Source organism: Miscanthus floridulus, chromosome 8 (assembly GCF_019320115.1).
Source record: "Miscanthus floridulus cultivar M001 chromosome 8, ASM1932011v1, whole genome shotgun sequence".
NCBI classification, from domain to species: Eukaryota; Viridiplantae; Streptophyta; class Magnoliopsida; order Poales; family Poaceae; genus Miscanthus; species Miscanthus floridulus.
Genome location: NC_089587.1, coordinates 1,121,660 through 1,144,695, shown reverse-complemented (window position 1 = coordinate 1,144,695; position 23,036 = coordinate 1,121,660). Strand labels below are relative to the sequence as shown.

At 43.7% G+C, this 23,036-nt stretch overlaps 1 long non-coding RNA gene and 1 pseudogene across 1 annotated transcript; both read left to right on the top strand.

Moving 5' to 3' along the window:
• The first annotated feature begins 110 nt into the window (after nt 1–110).
• LOC136476944 (protein trichome birefringence-like 12) lies at nt 111–20,447 on the top strand (annotated as a pseudogene).
• Nucleotides 20,448–20,618: 171 nt separating this feature from the next.
• Nucleotides 20,619–21,324, top strand: LOC136475350 (uncharacterized). Its single transcript, XR_010763164.1, has 3 exons — nt 20,619–20,815; nt 21,028–21,192; nt 21,276–21,324. It is a non-coding gene; the product is annotated as an uncharacterized lncRNA (long non-coding RNA).
• The last annotated feature ends 1,712 nt before the right edge of the window (nt 21,325–23,036 follow it).

The following is a 23,036-nucleotide window of genomic DNA, read 5'->3' as shown; positions in this document are numbered from 1 at the left end:
TGAAAAAAAGAAGATCATACTGTAGCTGGAGCATCGAACCTTCCCTTTGCAATGAGGAGGAAGAGGCGGCGTCCCTTTCGCCTGCGCCAGCGTCGGCGGATGCGAGCGCAATGCGTCGCCTCCGCCTGCGCCTCGTCCCCCTCCTCGCGATCGCCGCGGTCCTCGGCCTCCTCTCCTTGCCCTCCCGGCGGTCCCCGCCGCTCCCCTGTGGCGCGGCGCCCTCGGACGCGACGGCGGGGCGGTGGGTGCCGACCCCGGAGCCCGTGGCGGCGCCGCTGTACACCGTGTCGTGCCCGTTCCACTGGGGCTCCTACAATTGCCTCCGCAATGGCCGCCCACCGCTGGCCCCGCTCTCTTGGGCACCCGCGCGCTGCGGCGGCGCCGTCGTCCTGAGGATCGACCCCGCGGCGTTCCTCGCCGCCGCCAGGGGCTGCCGCGTCGGCCTCGTCGGGGACTCGCTGTCTGAGAACCTCGTCGTCGCGCTGCTCTGCGCGCTCCGCTCCGCCAACCCCGACGCGCGCAGGTGGAAGCGCCGCGGCGCCTGGCGCGGCGGGTACTTCCCCTGGGACGACGTCACCGTCGCCTTCCACCGCACCGTGCTGCTCGCCAAGTACACGTGAGTGAGTACTGCTCATCTGCTTGCTCCTCAACGCTGTTGCTTTCTTTCTTCCTGCATCTGGTTTGTTTGGACATCAACTTTTTCACTTTTAGTGATCAAGTGCCTGTTTAGTTCCCAAAATTTGAAAAAATTTTCAAGATTCCCCGTCATATCGAATCTTTGGACTCATGCATGAAGCATTAAATATAAATAAAAAATAAAACTATTTACACAGTTTAGACGAAATTCACGAGACAAATCTTTTAAGCCTAATTAGACTATGATTGGACACTAATTGCCAAATAACAACGAAAGTGCTACAGTACCATTTCCCAAAAAAATTCGCCAACTAAAGAAGGCACAAATATGAAGATTCAAGAATTTGCAAAATAGAATCATGAAGCTCACATGGTGGTAACTAATGATACAAAAGGTGGCAGCCAGTGGAGAACCCGGAGGAAATTCAGGGGCTGTTTGGTTCCTGCAGGAACTCATAAAATTCATGTCACATCGAATGTTTAGACACATGTATGGAGTATTAAATATAGACTAATTACGAAATTAATTGCATAACTTGCGACTAATTTGTGAGACGAATCTTTTAAACCTAATTAGTCCATGATTTGACAACGTGGTGCTACAGTAAATATATGCTAATGACAGATTAATTAGACTTAAAAAATTTGTCTCGGAAATTAGCCTCCATCTATGTAATTGTTTTGTAATTAATCTATAATTAATGCTTCTTATTAGTATCTAAACATTGGATGTGACAAGAATTTTAGGAGCGACTAAAGAACCAAACAACCCCTCGAAAGGATGGGATAAAAGGGATTTACAGAGTGGATGTGGACATTCCTGCTGATGAATGGATAAACGTCACCAAGTTCTATGATGTGCTAATTTTCAACACCAGGCACTTTGGTTGCTGTTCCCAAACTTGCAGTTTTTTTTTGACATAGTTTGTCCATGAGCAATGTTCGACACATTTGTCCATAATCAGGTGGGGGACATACAAATTCCCAAAAGAGACTCCCCTTGTTTTCTACAAAGATGGAAAACCAATCGAGCCTCCACTCAGCATTCCTGACGGCCTGAAACTAGTCCTCAAAACCATGGCGTCTTACATCGACAGGGAGCCCCCGAGCACGACGCTGAAGCTATGGCGCACGCAGTCGCCTAGGCACTTCCATGGCGGCGAGTGGGATCACAATGGCAGCTGCGTGACCGACAAGACTCCTCGAGCATGAGGTACCATTGCTACCATTCTGAATTTCTGATTTCTGACAGGCGGGGACATCATCAGCTTGCTCTTTCAGTTCCAATATAATCCTGCATTTCAAATTTGTGAATTTTTGGTTTGGGGGCGTGAACAAGGACGCGAGTGTTAAAAGTGAATGGAATGAACAAGATTTTTTTTTGAACAACTAACTGTTTCATTGATCTTTTTGGATTATATATAAATGAAGGGTCACGTTGTACGGACGTGACTGTTTGGAAAAGTTAACTACTAATCTAATCTCTAATCCTAACTGCTTGTACGGACGGATGAGATCATCTATAGAAGGACGTCTGTTGGTGTACCGCCGCCATTTCATAACACTCCCCCTTGATCGAATCTTTTTTGAGATTAATGCAATTGTATGATTGGATTCCTCGAAAAACCCCGTGGGAAAAAACTAAGGAATATGTATGTATAGATATGCTATAAAAACTCCTTTAAACCTTATAGGAAAATAAGGAGAAAATAGCATATATGATTGTGATTTAAATAAATCACTATGTCACTGGTATCCCATAAAAAACCTCTATGGGGAAAAATATTAGAGATACGACATATAGATTACTTCTCCAAAAACCATTTCAGGAAAAATATGAGGAGCAATACAAAGTGATATGTGGCTAAAACTCCTATAAAAATCCAGTGGGAAAATTAGGAGAAAATATGACGACATATTATTAGTATTGTCTCTTAGATAACTCACATGAAAAACTTTTTCAGGGAAAAACCATAGATGAGTTGTGAGGGCAATATGTGTCTTTGATATTTCCCACAAAACCCCGGTGGGGAAAATAGAAAATATGACACATGCTTATATTAATATTACCTCATTAAAAACTTTAACAAGAAACCTTGTAAGTAAAACTTGTGAAAGAAAAGAGTATAATATGATGTTGGTACAAGTCAACATTTAGGAGATGTCTCCCCTTGATTCTGGCAAATCTCGAAGTCGCCACATACCAATTCCATGTACCAATTTTTGAAACACAGAAGTTGGTAAGGACTTAGTAAATAGGTCAGCGAGATTATCATATGACTTGATTTGCAAGATGTCTATTTCCCTGCTTTCTTGTAATTCATAGGGATAAAACAGTTTAGGAACAATATGCTTAGTCATATTGCTCTTTATATAACCTGTTTGCATTAGTGTAACACAAGCGGAATTATCTTCATAGATAATTGTCGGTGATTCAATTGAACCAATACTACATGACTGTTGTATGTGGTTAATCATTTTGCGAAGCCATACACATTCTCGTGATGCCTCGTATAGAGCAATAATTTTAGAATGATTAATAGAAGTTGCTGTCAGAGTTTGCTTAGAAGACTTCCATGGAATAGCTGTACCTCCATGTAGGAATACAAATCCTGTTTAGGATTTTTTGTTATGAGGATCAGATAAGTAACATGCATCAGTATAACCAATCATACTGGAATCATGATTTTTCTTGAAGAATAAACCAAGATCCTTTGTGCCATTAAGGTATATGAGGATACACTTCGCTCCCGTCCAATGACGACGAGTTGGGTCCGCACTATGCCTAGCTAGTAAGTTCACTGTGAAAGCATCTAGGCCCCTAGTTGGGTTTCGGTAATTAATGACAATACGAGATTACTATGACTAATGTGTGTTTTGCAGATACAATTAAGTTAGGTCGTGGTAATGGAAATTGATTGGGCAATCTTGGTCGTCATGCCCCTACGATGGAAATCATTTCGGTTTTCAAAGGATGGACGACAAGGTTAAGGATGGACTAGTTCTAAGTGTCGTTTGGAGTTGAAGAGATACTTAGAGTAGTTTAGAACTTTATTTTTTCTTTGGCCGTACTATTAAGGGGGTATGGACGGGTAGCTTGACCTAGGTAAGTCTAGTGGGTTAGGTGTGGTGCACACATATCAAATCTAGCACTAGGTAGCTCCTAAATAGCCCTAAGATCAATTGGAACAAACTTCATTCATATATGATTGTGAGTTGGAAGTGAATGGAGGATCAAATGTTGACCGGACGTTAGTTTCGGTGTGACCGGACACTGGCACAGAGTCCGGTCAGTTCATTTGATCAAGGTGAAGTTGCCTGGATACGACCGGACGTTGAGTGAGGTGTGACCGGACGCTAGGTGCCAGAGTCCGGTCAACTCCAATAAGGTTCCAGAGAGGGAGAATCCTGATCGGACGCGTCTGGTCAGTGCTAACCGGACGCTGGTTAGGTTCTGGCTACTGACCGGACACTGAGCAGCAAAGTGATTAGATGCTGGGTTCCAAAGTCTGGTCAACATTAGTAAGGTTTCAGAGGGTAGTTTTTGTGACCGGATGTTGGTCAGTGTCTGGTCACAACTTAACTGATTGGTGGTGGAGTAAACTAACTAGAGCGTCCGGTCATCTTGATCGGAGCGTCCGGTCACCCCGTAGTGACACATAACGGTTTGTTTTGAATGAGGGGTTATAAATACTTCCTCTATTCACTCAAGGGATCACTTTTGCTCATTCCAACAGCTGAGAAACACCGTTGAGAGTGCCAAGAAGAGCAAGGTCCTAGTGAGATGATTGAGATTTGAGAATCCAAGAGAGATGCCTCATTAGTGAAAGCAAGAGTAGCAAAGTGTGCATCCACCCTTCTCATTAGGCTTATTGTGGTCAAGTGAGAGTTCATGCTTATTACTCTTGGTGATCGCCATCACCTAGATGGCTTGGTGGTGATTAGGAGCTTAGTGATCATCTGGCGGAGCTTCTAGATGACCCAACTCAAGTTGTGAGCGGTTGTGGGTGATTCACCGCGATGGAGTGTCGAAGAATCAACCCATAGAGAGCACTTGATCCTTGTGTGGATAAGGGGGAGCTACACCCTTGCGTGGGTGCTCCAACGAGGACTAGTGGGGAGTGGCGACTCTCCGATACCTCGACAAAACATCGCCGCGTTCCTCCTCTCTTTACTTTGAGCAATTCAATTCTTGTCTTTACATTCATAGAATTACCATGCTAGAGTAGGATTGAAACATAGGTTGCTAAACTTTTATGCGGTAGAACAATAGAAACACTTTCTAGGCATAAGGGGTGAAGTGGGCTAACCATAGGGTTTAATTATTGCAAAGAATTTTAGAATTAGCCCAATTCACCATCCCTTTTGGGCATCTTGATCCTTTCAATTGGTATTAGAGCCTCGTGCTCATGTATTTAGGCTTAATCGCCTAGAGAAAGATGTCTCATGAGGATGAACCTCCTCCTATCTTTGAGGGGGATGATTTTCCTTATTGAAAAATCCATATAGAGGCGTATTTAGAAGCTCTAGATGTTAGAATACTTAGAGTCGTCTCACAAGGATTCCCAAAACCTTGGGATCCCACGCACCTTCAAGGCGATGAAGTGAACTATGAGAAATGGAATGCAAATGCTCAAAACACCATCTTTAGAGGACTTTGCAAAGATGTGTTTAACCAAGTGAGGAACCATAAGGACGCCCATGCACTATGGTCGGACATTTGTGTGCTCCATGAGAGAACTAAGAGTGAGCGTGATGAACGCTATCATCTTGTAATGAAAAAGCTTAATTCTTTTGAGATACTTCCTAAAGCGAGTATTAATGAAATATACTCACGCTTGAATGTTCTTATAGAGGAAGTCAATGGGCTTGGACTCACTCAAATGCAACCATCAGATGTTGTTAGAAAAATCTTGAGTGTCCTCCCCATTGATAAATATGGGCATATTGTGACCATGCTTCATCAAGGTGATCTTTCCATCACTACACCGACTCAAATCTTGGAAAAGATCAATGCTCATGAGATATACATGCACATCATACCATAAGATGGCTCATCCTCTACCAAGAAGAAAGACAAAGACTTAGCATTCAAGGCTAGCCAAGAGAAGGGCAAAGCAAGAATTGAATATGAGAGCTCAAGTGATGATGAAGTTGATGATGCAAGTCTTGCTCTCATTGTGAGAAGAACCGCCAAGATGCTAAAGAAGCTCAACAAGAGTGGCATCAAGTTCGATGGCAAAAAAAAAATTCTTCACTAGCACTAGAAGGAAGCCAATCTCTGAGATGGATTGCTACAATTATGGAAAACTTGGTCATCTAGCACATCAATGCACCAAGCCCAAGAAAGACAAGTACAAGAAGAAGAACAAGGGCAAGAAAGATGACTCAAGTGATGAAGATGAAGATGAAAAGAAGAAAAATAAGCCATACTGTCGACGAAATATGGTCGGCAGTCCACCGAGGGGGGTGCCCGTGGTGGTAGATTATCGGTAGGATGCGTGTGATCAGGAACCAGATGGTGACACAAGGCGCAGAGACAGCGATTTAGACAGGTTCGGGCCGTCTGATCGACGTAATACCCTACGTCCTGTGTCTTTGGTGTATTGTATTGGGATGTATACAGATTAACCTGTCCTCTAGGGGACCCTTGTCTCTCCTTATATACTCCGAAGAGACAAGGTTACAAGTAAAGTATCCAATTTGGTACTATTACAATATCTAGTACAACTTGTAATCATGCCATGTACGCCTTGATCTCACGGGCCGGGCCACCTCGGATGGTGCGGCCCATGTACCATCTTGTGGTACCCGGGGGTATATCCCCCACAGCTAGTCCCCGAGCGCCATGTATTCTGATGCGACACGCCGTTTCAACCTTCTCTGAACAGTGAGGCTTGAGTTCTTGACATCTCCGACCACCGTTATCGCCGAAGAAGTAGGTTGTCCGAAGAATGTATGGTGCTCTTAAGAAGAAAGAAAAAGATTTCCGTCCTGGGAAGTGTGCCCACTTGTATTTCTGAAAAGAAATGTAAGTGCGTCTTGAAGCGTAGCATCTTTGATCATCAGAGGCGTAGTGGTCAAAAAACAAGCACATTCACCGCAAGGTGAAGTGTGCCCACTTAGTCCTCGAGCCTGGTAGTAGGTGACTTAGGCACGTGGTGCCAGGGTTTAAAAAGAATTACCAGTTAAATTGAGAACCCAATTGTCGTACAGGCGATACAAGATGCACCGACAGGTGCATCGTACCGATGTAGTCCCCGAGCTTGCTGGAAGGCGAGGTACGAGCCTTGTAGCAAGGTCTAAGTGAGAAAAAAATATCCCAACTGTATGCGAGTTGCCAGTCACATGTAGTCGAGACGCAAAGTCCCCGAGCCGTGGTTGGAGAGTGGTCGAGGCAGTCCCCGAGCACAGGTCGAGGAGCGAGCGACGAAGTTCCCGAGCCGTGGTCGGAGAGTAATCGAGGCAGGCAGTCCCCGAGCACAAGTCGAGGAGCGAGCGACGAAGTCCCCGAGCCGTGGTCGGAGAGTGGTCGATGCAGTCCCCGAGCACGGGTCGAGGAGCGAGCGACGAAGTCCCCGAGCCATGGTTGGAAAGTGGTCGAGGCAGTCCCCGAGCACATGTCGAGGAGCGAGCGGCGAAATCCCCGAGCGTAGCTCGAGATCCCTGCAATATAAATATATAGAACGGTAGTACATGATGTACAAAGTAATAAATTATGGAGAAAATGACGCTCAGCAGTCATTTGTAAATGAGCATGATGTGATAAAGCAGTTGGTGCTTTGTAAACATCAGTTTTAATGTGAAGTTTGTGTTTATACTTAATATAAACTGTCCGACCAGTTAGTATATAGCTGAGTCTCCAGCCCTAGCTAGCCCGTTAACCATAACGCGGGGCGCGGAGCCCGTGCACGTGTAGGAAGAACAAAGCGTCGCTAAAGAGCCACTGCCGACCACCCATAACGCAGAGGGCAGACGCTCGTGCACGTGTAGGGAGGAGCCGGAGACAGAGCCGTCTCTGGAGGCGTCCGAGCGTCAACAGGACTGGTCGAGGATTTGCATTAAGTATAGATGTATGTCATCTTTAAGATGGTATACATGGACAAATATTATTTGAAGAATAATCATGACGAGGACGCTGTGGAGAAACGTCGTAATGAAAATTATATTAAATATAAATATTAGAAGTGTACTTATCTTTAGATAGAAATCTGGTCGGTGGCGATGAAGTCATCCGGTCCTCGAGCTTTTCGACTTGTTGTCATGACTGTGGTCGCGATTGTCGTAGCGCCGTTCTTCGCGGCGATCATTATTGCGACGTGGTCTGGTGGTCGATGTGGTCGGAGCTCGGCGGAGCCACTCAGGACGTGGTCGACGTGGTCCGTGGTCGACGTGGTCGGAGCTCGGCGGAGCCGTTCGGGACGTGGTCGACGTGGTCGGAGCTCGGCGAGCTGCTCGGGACGTGGTCGACGTGGTCGCAGTCGACATGGTCGGAGCTCGGCGAAGCTGTTCGGGACATGGTCGACGTGGTCGTAGCTCGGCGTTGCTCGCGATCGGCGATGGTGTAGGAGCAGTAGGAAAAGCCTTTGCCGTCGATGGAGTATTCGTCGTCGTCGTTGGCTTGTGTGGATGGGCGTGACTTGTTCGTGATTCGACACGGCTCGCTAGACGGCTCGGTCGGCTCGCTTGGCGGCTCGCTTTCTTCCTTGTAGATGTATATACATATATACAAGCTACATGTGTTGTTAGCTTTGCATGGCTTCCCTAGATCATGCACGTCTTCTATTGATCGAGTCTTCACTCTTGAGGCTATCAGAAACCAGGGTATCATGCATGTACATGCTGGTGACTCCCAGCCGATTGGATCTTGAAGGATACGACCGCCGCCACGGTGCTGGCGATGTTCCATGTTCTTGTCCTTGTTTCTGCTTCCGATCTTCACGGGCTACTCCGCACGGGCAGGAGCACAAGGCCGTCGCCAGACCTCCATGTACTAGACTGCGCTTGTTCAGGTTGTACTTTGGCATCAAATTCGATGCCCTCACGAATGAGCTAGAGGTTTGCCGATGAGATCCGCAGAACGATGACGAGCATAGTTGGATTCCTCACGTGAGATACATCTTGATTATTTGCCTCCAGATCTTGTCAGTCGGTGTACGAGCGGTGCCGGCAGTACTCCAGGGCTACGTAGCCTAGGGCTACGGTTGACGACGCATAGAGCCGGACGTAGATTGACAAGGAAAATAGGAGCACCATGTCCTATTGCCGATATGCCCAGCCTGATTAGTAGAGGATGCAGAGCCGTGTGCACCGATCAGAGGATCCGTCGCTTTCCATGTATCGAAGCTTGCAGTTGTGAGTTCGCAAAATTCGCGCCGTGACGTCTGGCATACGTGCATGTATCGAAGCTTGACATATGCGTTGCATGCATGTTAGATGCATCCGTGCATGTGCACATGTATACAAGCCTCAAGACTTAATTAGCTTGCATGCCGCCGTACGCGTGTATGCGGCTCACGCACATACATGCAGGCTTAATTAGCTTGCGTACGTAGCCATGTTGATCACGTAGTCCTTGGATGAAGACAGCAAGCGAGATTAGACTGTACGTGATGCATATACAAGTATATGCATGATTAGCTTGCATGCCTTCTATCTTGCTCCTTCCTTATTGGCTTGTTGTTCGTTCGGCTGACTCGTTGAAGTAGGTGGATACGCCGGCTCGGAGCTCTAGTTTCATGGACGCATCTGGGTCTTGAATCGTCGAGAACCCAGTCGAGACTTGGTGCCGCCGCCTGACTCGGAAGCTAGTACTTGGGCGCAGGCTGGTCTACTGGGTGAAGTCCCGACACAAGCTGGAGGGTTGCCGTCGTGAAGCACGGGTTGCCGCCGTAGTAGATTGATTCCGTCGTCGAGTAATATCAAGCCTGTCAGGCTTCTGAAGCACGTCGCCGTAGGAAGTCAGGTCGCCACGAGCGGCGTCGATCTTTAGATCCCATCTGGTTCGCCGTAGATCAGCGCGCACGATCCCCTAAAGGGGTCCCCTACCTGGCGCGCCACTGTCGACGAAATATGGTCGGCAGTCCACCGAGGGGGGTGCCCATGGTGGTAGATTATCGGTAGGATGCGTGTGATCAGGAACCAGATGGTGACACAAGGCGCAGAGACAGCGATTTAGACAGGTTCGGGCCGTCTGATCGACGTAATACCCTACGTCCTGTGTCTTTGGTGTATTGTATTGGGATGTATACAGATTAACCTGTCCTCTAGGGGACCCTTGTCTCTCCTTATATACTCCGAAGAGACAAGGTTACAAGTAAAGTATCCAATTTGGTACTATTACAATATCTAGTACAACTTGTAATCATGCCATGTACGCCTTGATCTCACGGGCCGGGCCACCTCGGATGGTGCGGCCCATGTACCATCTTGTGGTACCCGGGGGTATATCCCCCACACATACAAGAAGAAAGATGGCAAGAAGAAGGACTTCCACAAGAAGAAGAAAAATAGGAAGGCATACATCGTCGGTGATTGGCTCACGGATATTGATTCATCTAGTTGCTCATCCAATGATGATAGTGACAATGAGAAAATGGCCGCCATTGTGATTGACTCTTTGTCATCTTCACCGACACCACCGTCATCATCCTCTACACACCTATGCCTTATGTCCAAGGGTGAACGAAAGGTATCAAATGATGATGATAGTAGTGGTGATGATCATGCTAATAATGTTGATAGTGATAGTGATAGTGATGATGATGAATTTGAATCACCTTCATATGATGATCTTGTTAAATTGCTAAATCAATACACTAAGATCATTAGAAAGACTAGAGCTAAGAATGAAAAGCTTGAAATTAAGAATGAGTCTCTTTTAGCTAAATGTGACATAGCAAAAAAGGCTAGTGTTGAGCTTAGAGAAGCAAATGATGCTATGTCATCCAAACTCAAGGAGCTCAAATCTTTTAAGAAAGAGCTTAAAGAAAAACATGATAAACTTGAGAGGATACATAATGAGCTCATCACTAGCCACAATATGCTAAAAGAAGAATATACAACTCTCAAGATCAATCATGATAATCTTGTTATTGCTCAAAAATTTTTATCCAATGAGCCACATGATGCTACTAACGATGTTGTTAAGATTGATATAGCTACATCATGTAATGATTTAATTGTTGAGAGCATTGAGCAAGGATCTAGTGGCAAAGGCAAGCAAGTGGTTGAAACCGACAACTATGATGAGTATATCAAGCTTAAGCATGATAATGAAAAGCTCAAGAAAGATCTTGAAGAGCTCAAAACCACCAACACTATAGTGCTAGAAACTCTTGATCATGATAGTGATTTGATTCTTAAGAATGAGAAGCTCAAAAAAGAGAATAAGAAACTCAAGGAAGAGAAAAATAATGATGCACTCAAGGAAGAGAACAAGAAGCTCAAATTGGAGAAAGGGCATCTCAAGATTAGATTGAGCAAGTTCATAAGAGGCAAGCATCTTCAAAGTGAGCTACTAATGAACACTGCCATGAAGATGGATAGAAGTGGCATTGGGTATTTGGCAAACCAAGAGAAGAAGGCTCAAGCTCAACAACAGCAACACAAGTTAAAGCCAAAGCCAAAGAGGTGTTTTGAGTATGGACAAGAAGGCTACTTTACCCATGAGTGTCAAACTTCACCACCACAACCCTTGCTCAAGCATGCTAGACCCTTTGCTTTCAATGCTCATTACATGTTTAGAAAGGACTCTAGCGGAAAGATGAAAGTTATGTTCTTAGGACCTCCCAACAAGAATAGGCCTAAGAAAATTTGGGTAGCAAAGTCACTTGTTGAGAAAGTCAAGGGCCCTCAACAAGTTTGGGTTCCTAAAGCTTGATCTCTTGTGTGTAGGTGAACTACAAAACTAGTGGAAGTCATTGGGTAATTGATAGTGGTTGCACACAACATATGACCGATGATCCTCGTATGTTCACCTCACTAGATGAAGAAGTAAATAGACAAGAAAGAATCACATTTAGAGATAATTCAAAGGGCAAAGTGGCAATATCAAATGATCATTCAATCTCAAATGTGATATATGTTGCTTCATTGAGTTTTAACTTGCTATTCGTTGAACAATTGTGTGATCTTGGTTTTCAATGCCTATTTACCAAGAAGGAAGTGGTTGTATCTAAGAAAAATGATGATCAAGTGATATTCAAGGGATTTAGATACAATAACCTATATTTAGTGGACTTCACCTCCGAAGATGTTAATTTGAAGACATGTCTATTCATCAAAACAACACTTGGGTGGCTATGGCATAGAAGACTTGCTTATGTTGGGATGAGCTCACTCAAGAAGCTAATGAAGAATGATTTGGTAAGAGGGTTGGAGGATGTGAAGTTTGAGAAGGACAAGCTTTATAGTGCATGTCAAGCCGGCAAACAAGTTGCAAACACTCATCCTATAAAAGCTTTCATGTCAACAACAAGAGTGCTAGAGCTCCTTCACATGGACTTATTTGGACCAACAATATACAAGAGTTTGGGAGGAAATCTTTATTGTCTTGTGATTGTTGATGACTACTCAAGATACACATGGGTGGTCTTCCTTCATGACAAATCCGAAGTTGCATCATGCTTCAAGAAGTTTGCCAAGAGAGCACAAAATGAGTTTGAAGTGAAGCTCAAGAAGATTAGAAGCGACAATGGGAAAGAATTTGACAACACAAACATTGAAGCATATTGTGATGAAGTTGGGATCAAGCATGAGGTCTCCGCAACATATACACCTCAACAAAATGGTGTAGTTGAGAGAAAGAACCGAGCATTAATCACATTTGCAAGAACAATGCTAGATGAGTACAACACACCCGAAGCTCTATGGGCGGAAGCTATCAATACCGCATATTATGCATCCAACCATCTATTCCTTCAAAAGTTTCTTGGCAAGACACCTTATGAGTTGCTTAATGGTAATAAGCCGGACGTCTCCTTCTTTAGGTGTTTGGTTGCAAATGCTATATCTACAAGAAGTGGCAAAACCTAGGGAAGTTTTAAAGATATTGTGATATTGGTTTTCTTGTTGGTTACTCATCAAAGTCCAAAGCATATAGAGTATTTAATCATGACACTGGCTTGGTTGAAGAAACATATGATGTGGAATTTGATGAATCTAACGGCTCTCAAGGAGCACATGAGAATTTTGATGATGTAGGTGATGAACCATTGAGGGAGGCTATGAAGAACATTCCGGTTGGAGACATCAAGCCTCAAGATGATGTACAAGTGATCAATCCACCTTCTTCATCAAATGTGCCACAAGATGGTGATAAAGATGGGAGAGTAGAAAATGAAGATACTTATGTTTCCCATGATCAAATGGTGGTACAAGCACAAGATGTTGATGCTCCACAACCTCCCCCTCAAGTGGTTGATAGAAGAAATTCACCTCTGCTACAAGCTTTTCCACATGATCTCATCATGGGAGTCCATCAAAAGGTGTAATGACTCGATCTAAAAAACATGCTTCATTTATTGAACATCACTCTTTTGTCTCTTGCTTTGAGCCTACCTAGGTACAAGAAGCTCTTCAAGATCCGGATTAGATAAATGCCTTGCATGAAGAGTTGAACAACTTCATCCACAATAAAGTTTGGACTCTTGAAGAGCGACCACAAGGTGCAAGAGTCATTGGAACAAAGTGGGTGTTCCACAACAAGCAAGATGATAAAAGCGTTGTTGTGAGGAACAAGGCAAGACTAGTTGCAAAGGGGTTCTCTCAAGTTGAAGGGTTGGACTTTGGAGAGACCTTTGCACCGGTTGCAAGACTAGAAGCCATTCGTATCCTCCTTGCATATATATCACATCATAAAATGAAATTATATCAAATGGATGTTAAAAGTGTATTTTTAAATGTCTTTATAAATGAACTAGTCTATGTTGATCAACCTCCCGGGTTTGAAGACCCTAGATATCCTAATCATGTTTATAGGTTGTCCAAGGCGCTATATAGGCTTAAGCAAGCCCCAAGAGATTGGTATGAGCGTCTTTGGGATTTCCTCATTGAGAAGGGCTTCACCATTGGAAAGGTCAACACCACACTATTCACCAAGAAGCTTGATGTATATATCTTCATTTGTCAAGTCTATGCTGATGATATAATCATTGGATCATCAAATGAAGATTCTTGCAAAGAGTTTGGTGAATTGATGTCGAAGGAGTTTGAGATGTCAATGATTGGAGAGCTTACATTCTTTCTTGGTTTTCAAGTCAAGCAAATGAGAGAAGGGATTTTCATCTCTCAAGAAAAGTATACCAAAGATCTTCTCAAAAGGTTTAACATGGATGAATGTAAGCCAATCAAGACACCAATGCCATCTAATGGACATCTCGACCTAGATGAGGGAGGTAAAACGGTTGATTAAACTCTCTACCGCTCTATGATTGGTAGCTTGTTATATTTAACCGCATCTAGGCTCAACATCATGTTTAGTGTGTGTATGTGTGCTAGATTTCAAGCTAATTCTAAGGAAGCTCATTTGATTATCGTTAAAAGAATCCTTAGATATCTTAAGCACACACCAAGCATTGGCCTTTGGTATCCCAAAGGAGCTAGATTTGAATTAGTTGGCTATTTTGATTCGGATTATGCCGGTTGCAAAGTTGATAGAAAAGGCACATCTGGAGGGTGCCATTTGCTTGGTAGATCACTTATGTCTTGGTCCTCCAAGAAGCAAAATAGTGTGGCTTTGTCCACCGCCGAAGCAGAATACATTGCCGCGGGTACTTATTATGCACAAATACTTTACATTAAGCAAACTTTGCTAGACTATGGTGTAGTTTTAGAAAAAGTACCACTTTTGTGTGACAATGAGAGTATGATAAAACTTGCTAATAATCCAATTCAACGCTCTCACACTAAGCACATAGATATCCGCCATCACTTTCTTAGAGATCATGTTGCTAAAAATGATATTTCACTAGAAGTTGTAAGGACCGAGTATCAATTGGCGAATATGTTCACTAAACCGCTAGATGAGGCAACATTTTGTCGGTTGAGGAATGAGCTCAATGTGCTTGATTTTAGCAACTTCACTAGAAAATGAGCTTGTGTTGTCCCTTGCATTGCATTGTAACATACAACATGTTTAACTTTTGATAATGCATTTAGGGTTTGTCTAACATGGTTAAGATAACCGCCGAAAAGCGTGTGAAGAAGCTTAACCTTGGATCAAACTTGACAAGCAACTTGATTTACTTTCAAGTATTGCATTGCATATGCATGAATGTTGTTTTGTCATTTCTCTTCAATCACCCTTTTATTGCCTATTTTCTTAAAAAGAATTATAGCCTAAGGCAAAATATTTTGAAAAATTTAAGGGTTTGAGAGAGGTCACTCACATCAGTCCTAATTGGTGTTTATTTGGGTCTTATTGAAGTTGGGACTTGATTGGGAACAAGCAGCACGAAGGACTTTGAAGATTTGCTCAAAAAGAGTGACCGGACGCTGCACCAGACTCTAAAGTCCAGCATCCAGTCAGTTCATAGGTGGTGAATAATTGCTGCGAAGGAGTGACCAGACGCTGGAACTGTGTTCTCCTTGCGTCCGGTCAGAAGGTGATCCTGTGTTCGGTCAAGCGAAGAGGACGAAGATAGGATCAATTGGACTCTGGCTGCGTCCGGTTAGTTGGGATCGGACGCGTCCAGTCGCGACTCGAGAGGTTTTGGACCTCTCTGGAGTCGACCGGACTCTAGGTGGCAGCGTTCGATTGTTGCCACCGGAGCGTTCGGTCAGTAGATGTCATGCGGATTTTGGACTCTTTTCTGTTTCCTTTTCTATTCTATCACGGGGACCCCAAATAATCCAATCGCCAGTTGACCTAAGGCCACATCCACCGCAAATCCACTGACTTTTGCCGCCGCCAGAGCCCTAGCCGTCGTCTGCAGTGCCACCCTAGCCGCTCTATGCCTCCCCACGCCCATGCTGCCGCACAGCCACACCTCCCTACGCCCGCACGCCACCGCTCACCTCGCGCACCTGCTCCGCGACGCTCCCACACCTTCTGCCCATGCATGTGCCCTGCTACAGCATCGCGCCTTGCTCCCTACCACCGCACCGACATTACCAGCGCCATGCACCCGAGCCTTAGAACCTTCATTGCTGAGTCCAGTGCCGCATTGCCTTGTCAAACCCTAACCCTAGGTGTTTTCCTGGTGGTGCCCTCATGATTCATTCCTCTGCTTTTCGAATCACCAGTTTGTCAGGTAACAAGCCCTCGTTTTCAATTTTGTATCTATTGCTTGCTTTCTTAGGGTTTAGTATCTCTAGATGTATATTGAAATTATTCATATATCTGATCTATTATAACGTGTAGTGAGTCGGTGTTTCTGAGGTCACTTTGGCAGTTGTCAGTTAACTCAGGGCCAAGCTCATGAGTACGGATCGAGGCCAAGCCTCGGGAGTGTCAGAGACTGTTGTTTCTTGTCTGAGGTAGCAGATCGTTCTAGATGGCTCATGTCAAGAACACCGAAGGTGGTCCAGGTGATGAGGATCTGAGGCCTCCGCCTCGCTTGCCTACTAATGTGAAAGGCAAGGCGATGAAGAAGATCACATCGAAGAAGCGGAAGTATGTAGATGCTAATACAGCGAGAGCAACCGTAGTTGCAACTACCGTAGAGCATGCAGAGAGAAAAGGTGCTAGGAGTGGAGTCTAGATTGTAGATCAGCTTTCATCAACATAGAGAGCAGCTATAGAGCAGGTTAAGCATCATCATGGTAGTCTAGCTAGGACTATCATGCTTGAGGGACACCATGTTGCTTTGGAGAAGACTCAGCCTTAGGGGGGGCCATAGCAGCAGACAGAGCAGACACAAGAGGTAGAGCAGGCTGAGGAGACAGAGTAGGCACCATAGCTTTGCCGCTCTAGTCGTACCTATACCCAGGTGACATCGAGGGCAGAGACACAGTGGAGGGGTTCTCATCCGCCTCCTAGACCATAGGGTCCATCTCCAGTGACTCATCTAGATTTGAGGGCCGCCACGGCCAAGCAGGTGCAGTAGCTCAGATTTGTGTAGTTTGAGGAGTGGTTCCCGCCTAGGAGGGATGAGCTTGCTTCTAAGGGGTTCTATACACCACTACAGGAAGATTTTTATAATACATATCTTAACAGTGATGTTGCATTCAGATCTCAAAGGGTTTATTCTATTGAGGCCATTGTAGCAGCTGTAGGAGAGCAGATACGTCCACACCTCTCTTACTTGCTAGGGCTGATAGATTTACTTGGACGGACAGGCCGATATGTTCCATCCTAGGTCCGAGAGTTCTATGCTACACTTTGGATTGACCCAGCTCATAGGTTCATTCACTTTGCATTCAGAGGCCAAGACTACAGGCTGATGAGCTTCAGGGTTTGGGAGATACTCAGGCTATAGGATTCACCCATCCGCATTCATGAGGTTTGCTATGGACACATAGAGCCTCCTAGACACCCTCACAGTGGTCTTGTGCCTCCTACAAATCTAGTTCGCCCTTGCTTCACAGAGCCATTCAGCGAGGGGTCGAGCAGGACGTGGGAAAACTACACATCACGTGGATTTCCTAAGGTCCTAGAAAACGTAGTAGAGAACCATACGGAAAACTACAAGAACCCCTAAGAGGGAGGATGCCCCTCGAGTATAGTAGGGAATGAGTGTTCGCTGGCTGAGACCCTAGGCAAACGACTGTGAAACCAAGCAATAAGACAAGGTGTCTGAGGCCAAAATTTCTTCTTTCTACCAATGATGCAAAACAAAAAGAGCTGAGGCAATGTTAGGGTAGAAAACAGGACTTAGATGCCTAGCATGGATGTTTGACTTTGGGGCTTCAAGTGCAGGTATTTCCTTCCACTCCCTTGATTTGTGCATGGATGTAGCAGAAGGGCCCGTTCTGACTCAGGGGGGGGAGCAAGCTCGGCTCCTAAGCTCGTTTGCCCAGCTCGATGGGGAAGACGCACCCATGACTGTAGTTCCTTGTCAGAGAAGAAGCCCTCATGGCTACCACCATCGCCATGGAAGAAGCCTCCACGGCCACCATCGCCGCTAGATCCGGTGACCTCCCGAGCACGGCCACCTCACCAAGAAATGAAGAAAGCTAGAGCTCGAACCGGGCGGAAAAAGCCAACGGGCCATCAAAATGAGCCATGCTGGGCCCCAAGACGTCGATGAAAATGACCAAGTCGGTCTAAATCGAGGGCATGAAAAAACAAGGCGAAAACATGTGAAAATGGGCGAAGTCGAGGACACGAAAAAACAAAGCGGAAACATGTGAAAACGGGCAAAAACAGGTCATGAACGGGCCAAAATAGACCACGAACGGGTCGTGGGCCCTGGTCCCACTAGGGCGGCCCACGGAACCTGGTGAAATTAAATCACTAAACAACACATTTAGAAAGCAGTAGTAGTAGAAGTAAAATTAGGCACCTAGAACGATAAAATCACATTTAGAAAGCAGTAGTAGTGCTAATTGGTACTTACAACAACACATTGAGAAAGCATCTTCTTGTTATTCCATTCTTGGTTTCATATGTGGCACAGAGCATCCACAATAAAGTTGGATAAGTGACCATGTGGTTCGAGGGATTTCACAAAATATAACTCACAAATATGATGGTCCTCTATGTCCACTACAACCTTTTCTTTCATCAGATTGATCAATTCTTCATCTTGAATTTTGGCCTTCTGTATGATATGCTTGTAGATCTCAGACAAGCTACAATGTTCCGCCAGAATCTTCTTTAAGTCTTCATTATGTTGTAGCTAGAGGTTCTGTATTTTTTGAAATTCTGCCATCATAGTAGATCGATGACACCTCATTTTGTTGTCTAGCTCTCTAGAGAGAATATTCCCCTCATTGCCCCCACATTCCTCGACCAAAACTTGAACTGATGGAAAATTAAAGACTATTGAGTCTCCTATCACCTGAAAGGCCAAGGGAATAAATAAAAATGACTGATAACATTGATTTTAATGGATTTATATACACTAATCTAAAGTAGGGATTTGTCCTAACCGGTTGAATTCTTGAAGTAGGTTTCCTAACCATGGAGGGTTTGGGCTTGGGCTTGGGCTTGGCATTACCCTTGCCCTTGCCCTTGCCCATTGAAACCTCAGGCACACTGTCCTTGACCTCAGGCACACTGTCCTCGACCTCAGCCACATTGACCTTGAGCTCGCCAACCTAAAAGGCCACCAACGTAAAGACAATATTTTTTTAATATTCCAATTCTGGAGTAGAAGCATGTTTGTTGGTGCACTCACCCTTTCTGCGATATTCACTTCCTTCGATACTTTAAGTAGCAGTTCCTTAATTTCTTTTTCACCATAGAAATCAATGCATGGAGGATCTCTTGAATTATCTTCCGGCAGAAAATTATCAAGGAAACATATCTGTCAAGCACAATTTACCATTAAACACAAAAAAAATATTGTTTGTAAAAGAAACTGCTTTAAATTGTGCTTTTACAAACAATATTTTTTTTTGTGTTTAATGGTAAATTGTGCTTGACAGATACATTTCCTTGACAATTTTCTGCAGGAAGATAATTCGAGAGATCCTCCACGCATTGATTTCTACGGTGAAAAAGAAATTAAGGAACTGCTACTTAAAGTATCGAAAGAAGTGAATATCGCAGAAAGGGTAAGTGCACCAACAAACATGCTTCTACTCCAGAATTGGAATATTAAAAAAATATTGTCTTTACATTGGTGGCCTTTCAGGTTGGCGAGCTCAAGATCAATGTGGCTGAGGTCGAGGACAGTGTGCCTGAGGTCAAGGACAGTGTGCCTAAGGTTTCAATGGGCAAGGGCATGGGTAAGCCCAAGCCCAAGCCCAAGCCCAAACCCTCCATGGTTAGGAAACCTACTTCAAGAATTCAACCGGTTAGGACAAATCCCTACTTTAGATTAGTGTATATAAATCCATTAAAATCAATGCTATCAGTCATTTTTATTTATTCCCTTGGCCTTTTAGGTGATAGGAGACTCAATAGTCTTTAATTTTCCATCAGTTCAAGTTTTGGTCAAGGAATGTGGGGGCAATGAGGGGAATATTCTCTCTAGAGAGCTGGACAACAAAATGAGGTGTCATCGATCTGCTATGATGGCAGAATTTCAAAAAATACAGAACCACCAGCTATAGCATAATGAAGACTTAAAGAAGATTGTGGCAGAACATTGTAGCTTGTCTGAGATCTACAAGCATATCATACAGAAGGCCAAAATTCAAGATGAAGAATTGTTCAGTCTGATGAAAGAAAAGATTGTAGTGGACATAGAGGACCATCATATTTGTGAGTTATATTTCGTTAAATCCCTCGAACCACATGGTCACTTATCCAACTTTATTGTGGATGCTCTCTACCACATATGGAACCAAGAATGGAATAACAAGAAGATGCTTTCTCAATGTGCTGTTGTAAGTACCAATTAGCACTACTACTGCTTTCTAAATGTGATTTTATCGTTCTGGGTGCCTGATTTTACTGCTACTGCTACTGCTTTCTAAATGTGTTGTTTAGTGATCTAATTTCACCATGGCGTTTTTTTCTAGGATCAATTGTTAAAGAGGCAAATAAGAGCACATTATATCGAAAGAGAGATTACAGAAGAAGTTTTAAAGGAATACAACATTGTTTGTACTTTTTTCCTTTCTATTTATTTGTATTTGTATTTGTATTTGTATTTCACCATAATTTGGTTGGTTCATTTTTTTGCAGATTTTTGTCCCTGTTCTTCGAGGTGATCACTGGACATTGGTTGTGGTGGAACTTCGGACAGAAGTTATAACTGTACTTGATTCCCTATATGATAACCTTCAAGATTATCACTGGACATTGGTTAGATTTTTTTTCAACTTAAAATGCCTTGCAACGAGAATATATGAAGTTGTTTCGTTACACCCTGAGCAGCCTCAACTGACCCATATCCATCTTGCAGATAAGCTCATTGAAAGATCATCTTAGTTTAAAAGCTGAAAGAGAGATTTCAACACCAAATGTTCAAAAGCAAACAAACCTGTAAAAATTTTCAGCTATTTGCTAATTTCATACCTCAATTCGTGCTCACATCGTTATTTTTGCAGAAATGATTGTGGTTATCATATGCTTCTGTACATATTGGGATTTGAGGATAAAAATTTCAGCAACATTGATGCAGTTAGTCATGTGCCTTTTCTGTAACTAGTACTTTAACATTCCACAATCACAAGCTTCGGTGACTGCACAGTTGTGTCATATTTAAAAAAACTCGGCCGGTGGGGTACAGACCGCCCCCACGGTCTATTTGGCAGTTCTATCATATTTCTCTTTTGGAACGCTATTGATTGTGCCAATGGCTCATCTAACTGGCTTTTATGATAAAAATGCAGGATGCAGTGCTCAGGTGCCACCAACAAGTTGCAAGGATCCTCCTTGAGCACCAAGATAATAAAACTCCCAAGGAAAGCTTTACAAAGGGGGATTCAATGAAGAGGAGCCTAGAAGATGGAGATGAAAGAAATAGCAAGAAAGCAAAGCTGGCTCACAAGAGCAGCGTATGTTTACTATTGCCATCAACACATTTGCAAAGTCACTAATACTATTAGAAAACTAACACAATTGTTCTAAACTTGAACAGGCGGAAGTGAGTGAGGAAAACCCAAATGGTGAGGAAAAACCAAATGGTGGGAAAAATCAAATGGTGAAGAAGATGGGGATTTAGATGATGTGGATGGATCAAGTGATGAAGATGATGGGGATGCAAGTGACGCAGAGGGTGATGATCAGAATGCACCTGGTGACGCAGAGGGTGATGATCAGAATGCATGTGATAAGAGTAGGAAGAACAGGCCTGGAAATGCAGGGAAACAAAAAAAGAAGTCATATAACGCAACCAAGTTACTGGGAGTGCCACTGGCAAAAACTGATAAATATAAAGGAACCTCCCCGCTGATCTTTCAAAAAGGAGGGTACTGGGACCCAAGAACCACCTGTGGGTGAAGCACTAGTAGTGTTGAAAAATATAATTAACAACGAAAAGTACCAGAGGTACATTCTTTGCCTGTAGCTGTTGCTTTTAGTTGAGTAGTTCTTGAAACTTGCACTGATAATCATTTATTTCGATTTCCAATACCAGTCATACCTTCATTAGTCCTCCGGGAGGAATGGGGACTACTATTGCGGATATCTGGCAGCTATCTGGAGCAGATATTACCAAGAGCTTTGAAAGCAAAACATTGTGTGAAGACACGGTGGTATCGTTCTACATGAAGTGTCTCATGAAGGATGACAATTCTTTAGGACCAGAGTATTCAGGTTACATGCTTTTTCTGGATCCTAAAATTTCTGTAAGTGAAAATTTTCTGTGCAATGTTGCTTTAATCTTCTCATTGATTTTTTTTCTGTGCACTTATAATGTTGCTTTAATCTTCTCATCACAGGAATTGTTGTTGCGTAAGGAGTACCGTAAGGATAAGAATTGTGCATACATCAAAGTGGTTGTTGCAGAACTCGAATCACATTACAAGGCCGAACAATTTTTGAATTGCAGACAAGTAAGTACACAAGCAAGCAAATTTTAAAAGCCAGAGATGTATTTGAAAGCCCTTGTTCAGTATTCTTACACGGTATGTTTTTTTCTGTACAGATTTTTTTGCCCGTCTGCTATGAGAAGCATTGGACTTTATATGTTGTCAACTACAGCTCAGAACAAATCGATATATTGGACTCCCTCAATTGTACGAAGCCTGAAAAGACGGCTTACCACAAAAGATTCAACTCTAAGATAAGGACGGGGCTTTATGATGCGCTGCAGATTTTTACAGAAAATAAAATGAAACCATTTTATGAATGGGGCTTTCCATATGTATATGTATATGTATCTACTCAAGAACCTAGAAGCAATGACTGCGCGTTCTTTGTCATGATGTTCTCGAAGCTGTATGATGCGGATGGCGGCAAGCATCGGTCTTGTTACTTGGAACAGGTAATTTGTTTCCCAATTTACAGCTCATTAATTGATTTTGCAAACCATCTAACATGATTTTCCTTGTTTCTCTGAAAAATGCAGACAGGAAGTGATGTGCTAAGGAGTAATATTCTATTATACTTACTCTATCATGAGCTAAATGCATCAGTCACGGCAATACCACAAGATATCAAAATGCCAACTCCTGATGCATGAATGGACATGTAATTGACGATGGTAAAATCTCGTGTTTGGGGTGGACATGTAATTGGAGAAGATAAAATCTTCTGTTCTCGTGTTCAGGGTGGACATGTAATTGGAGATGGTAAAATCTCCTGTTCAGGGATGGTAAAATCCTGTGCTGGAGGATGATAAAACCACATGTTAGTGTGGATGATTTAGACATGTATGGTTGGGTTCCATTTGTGTACT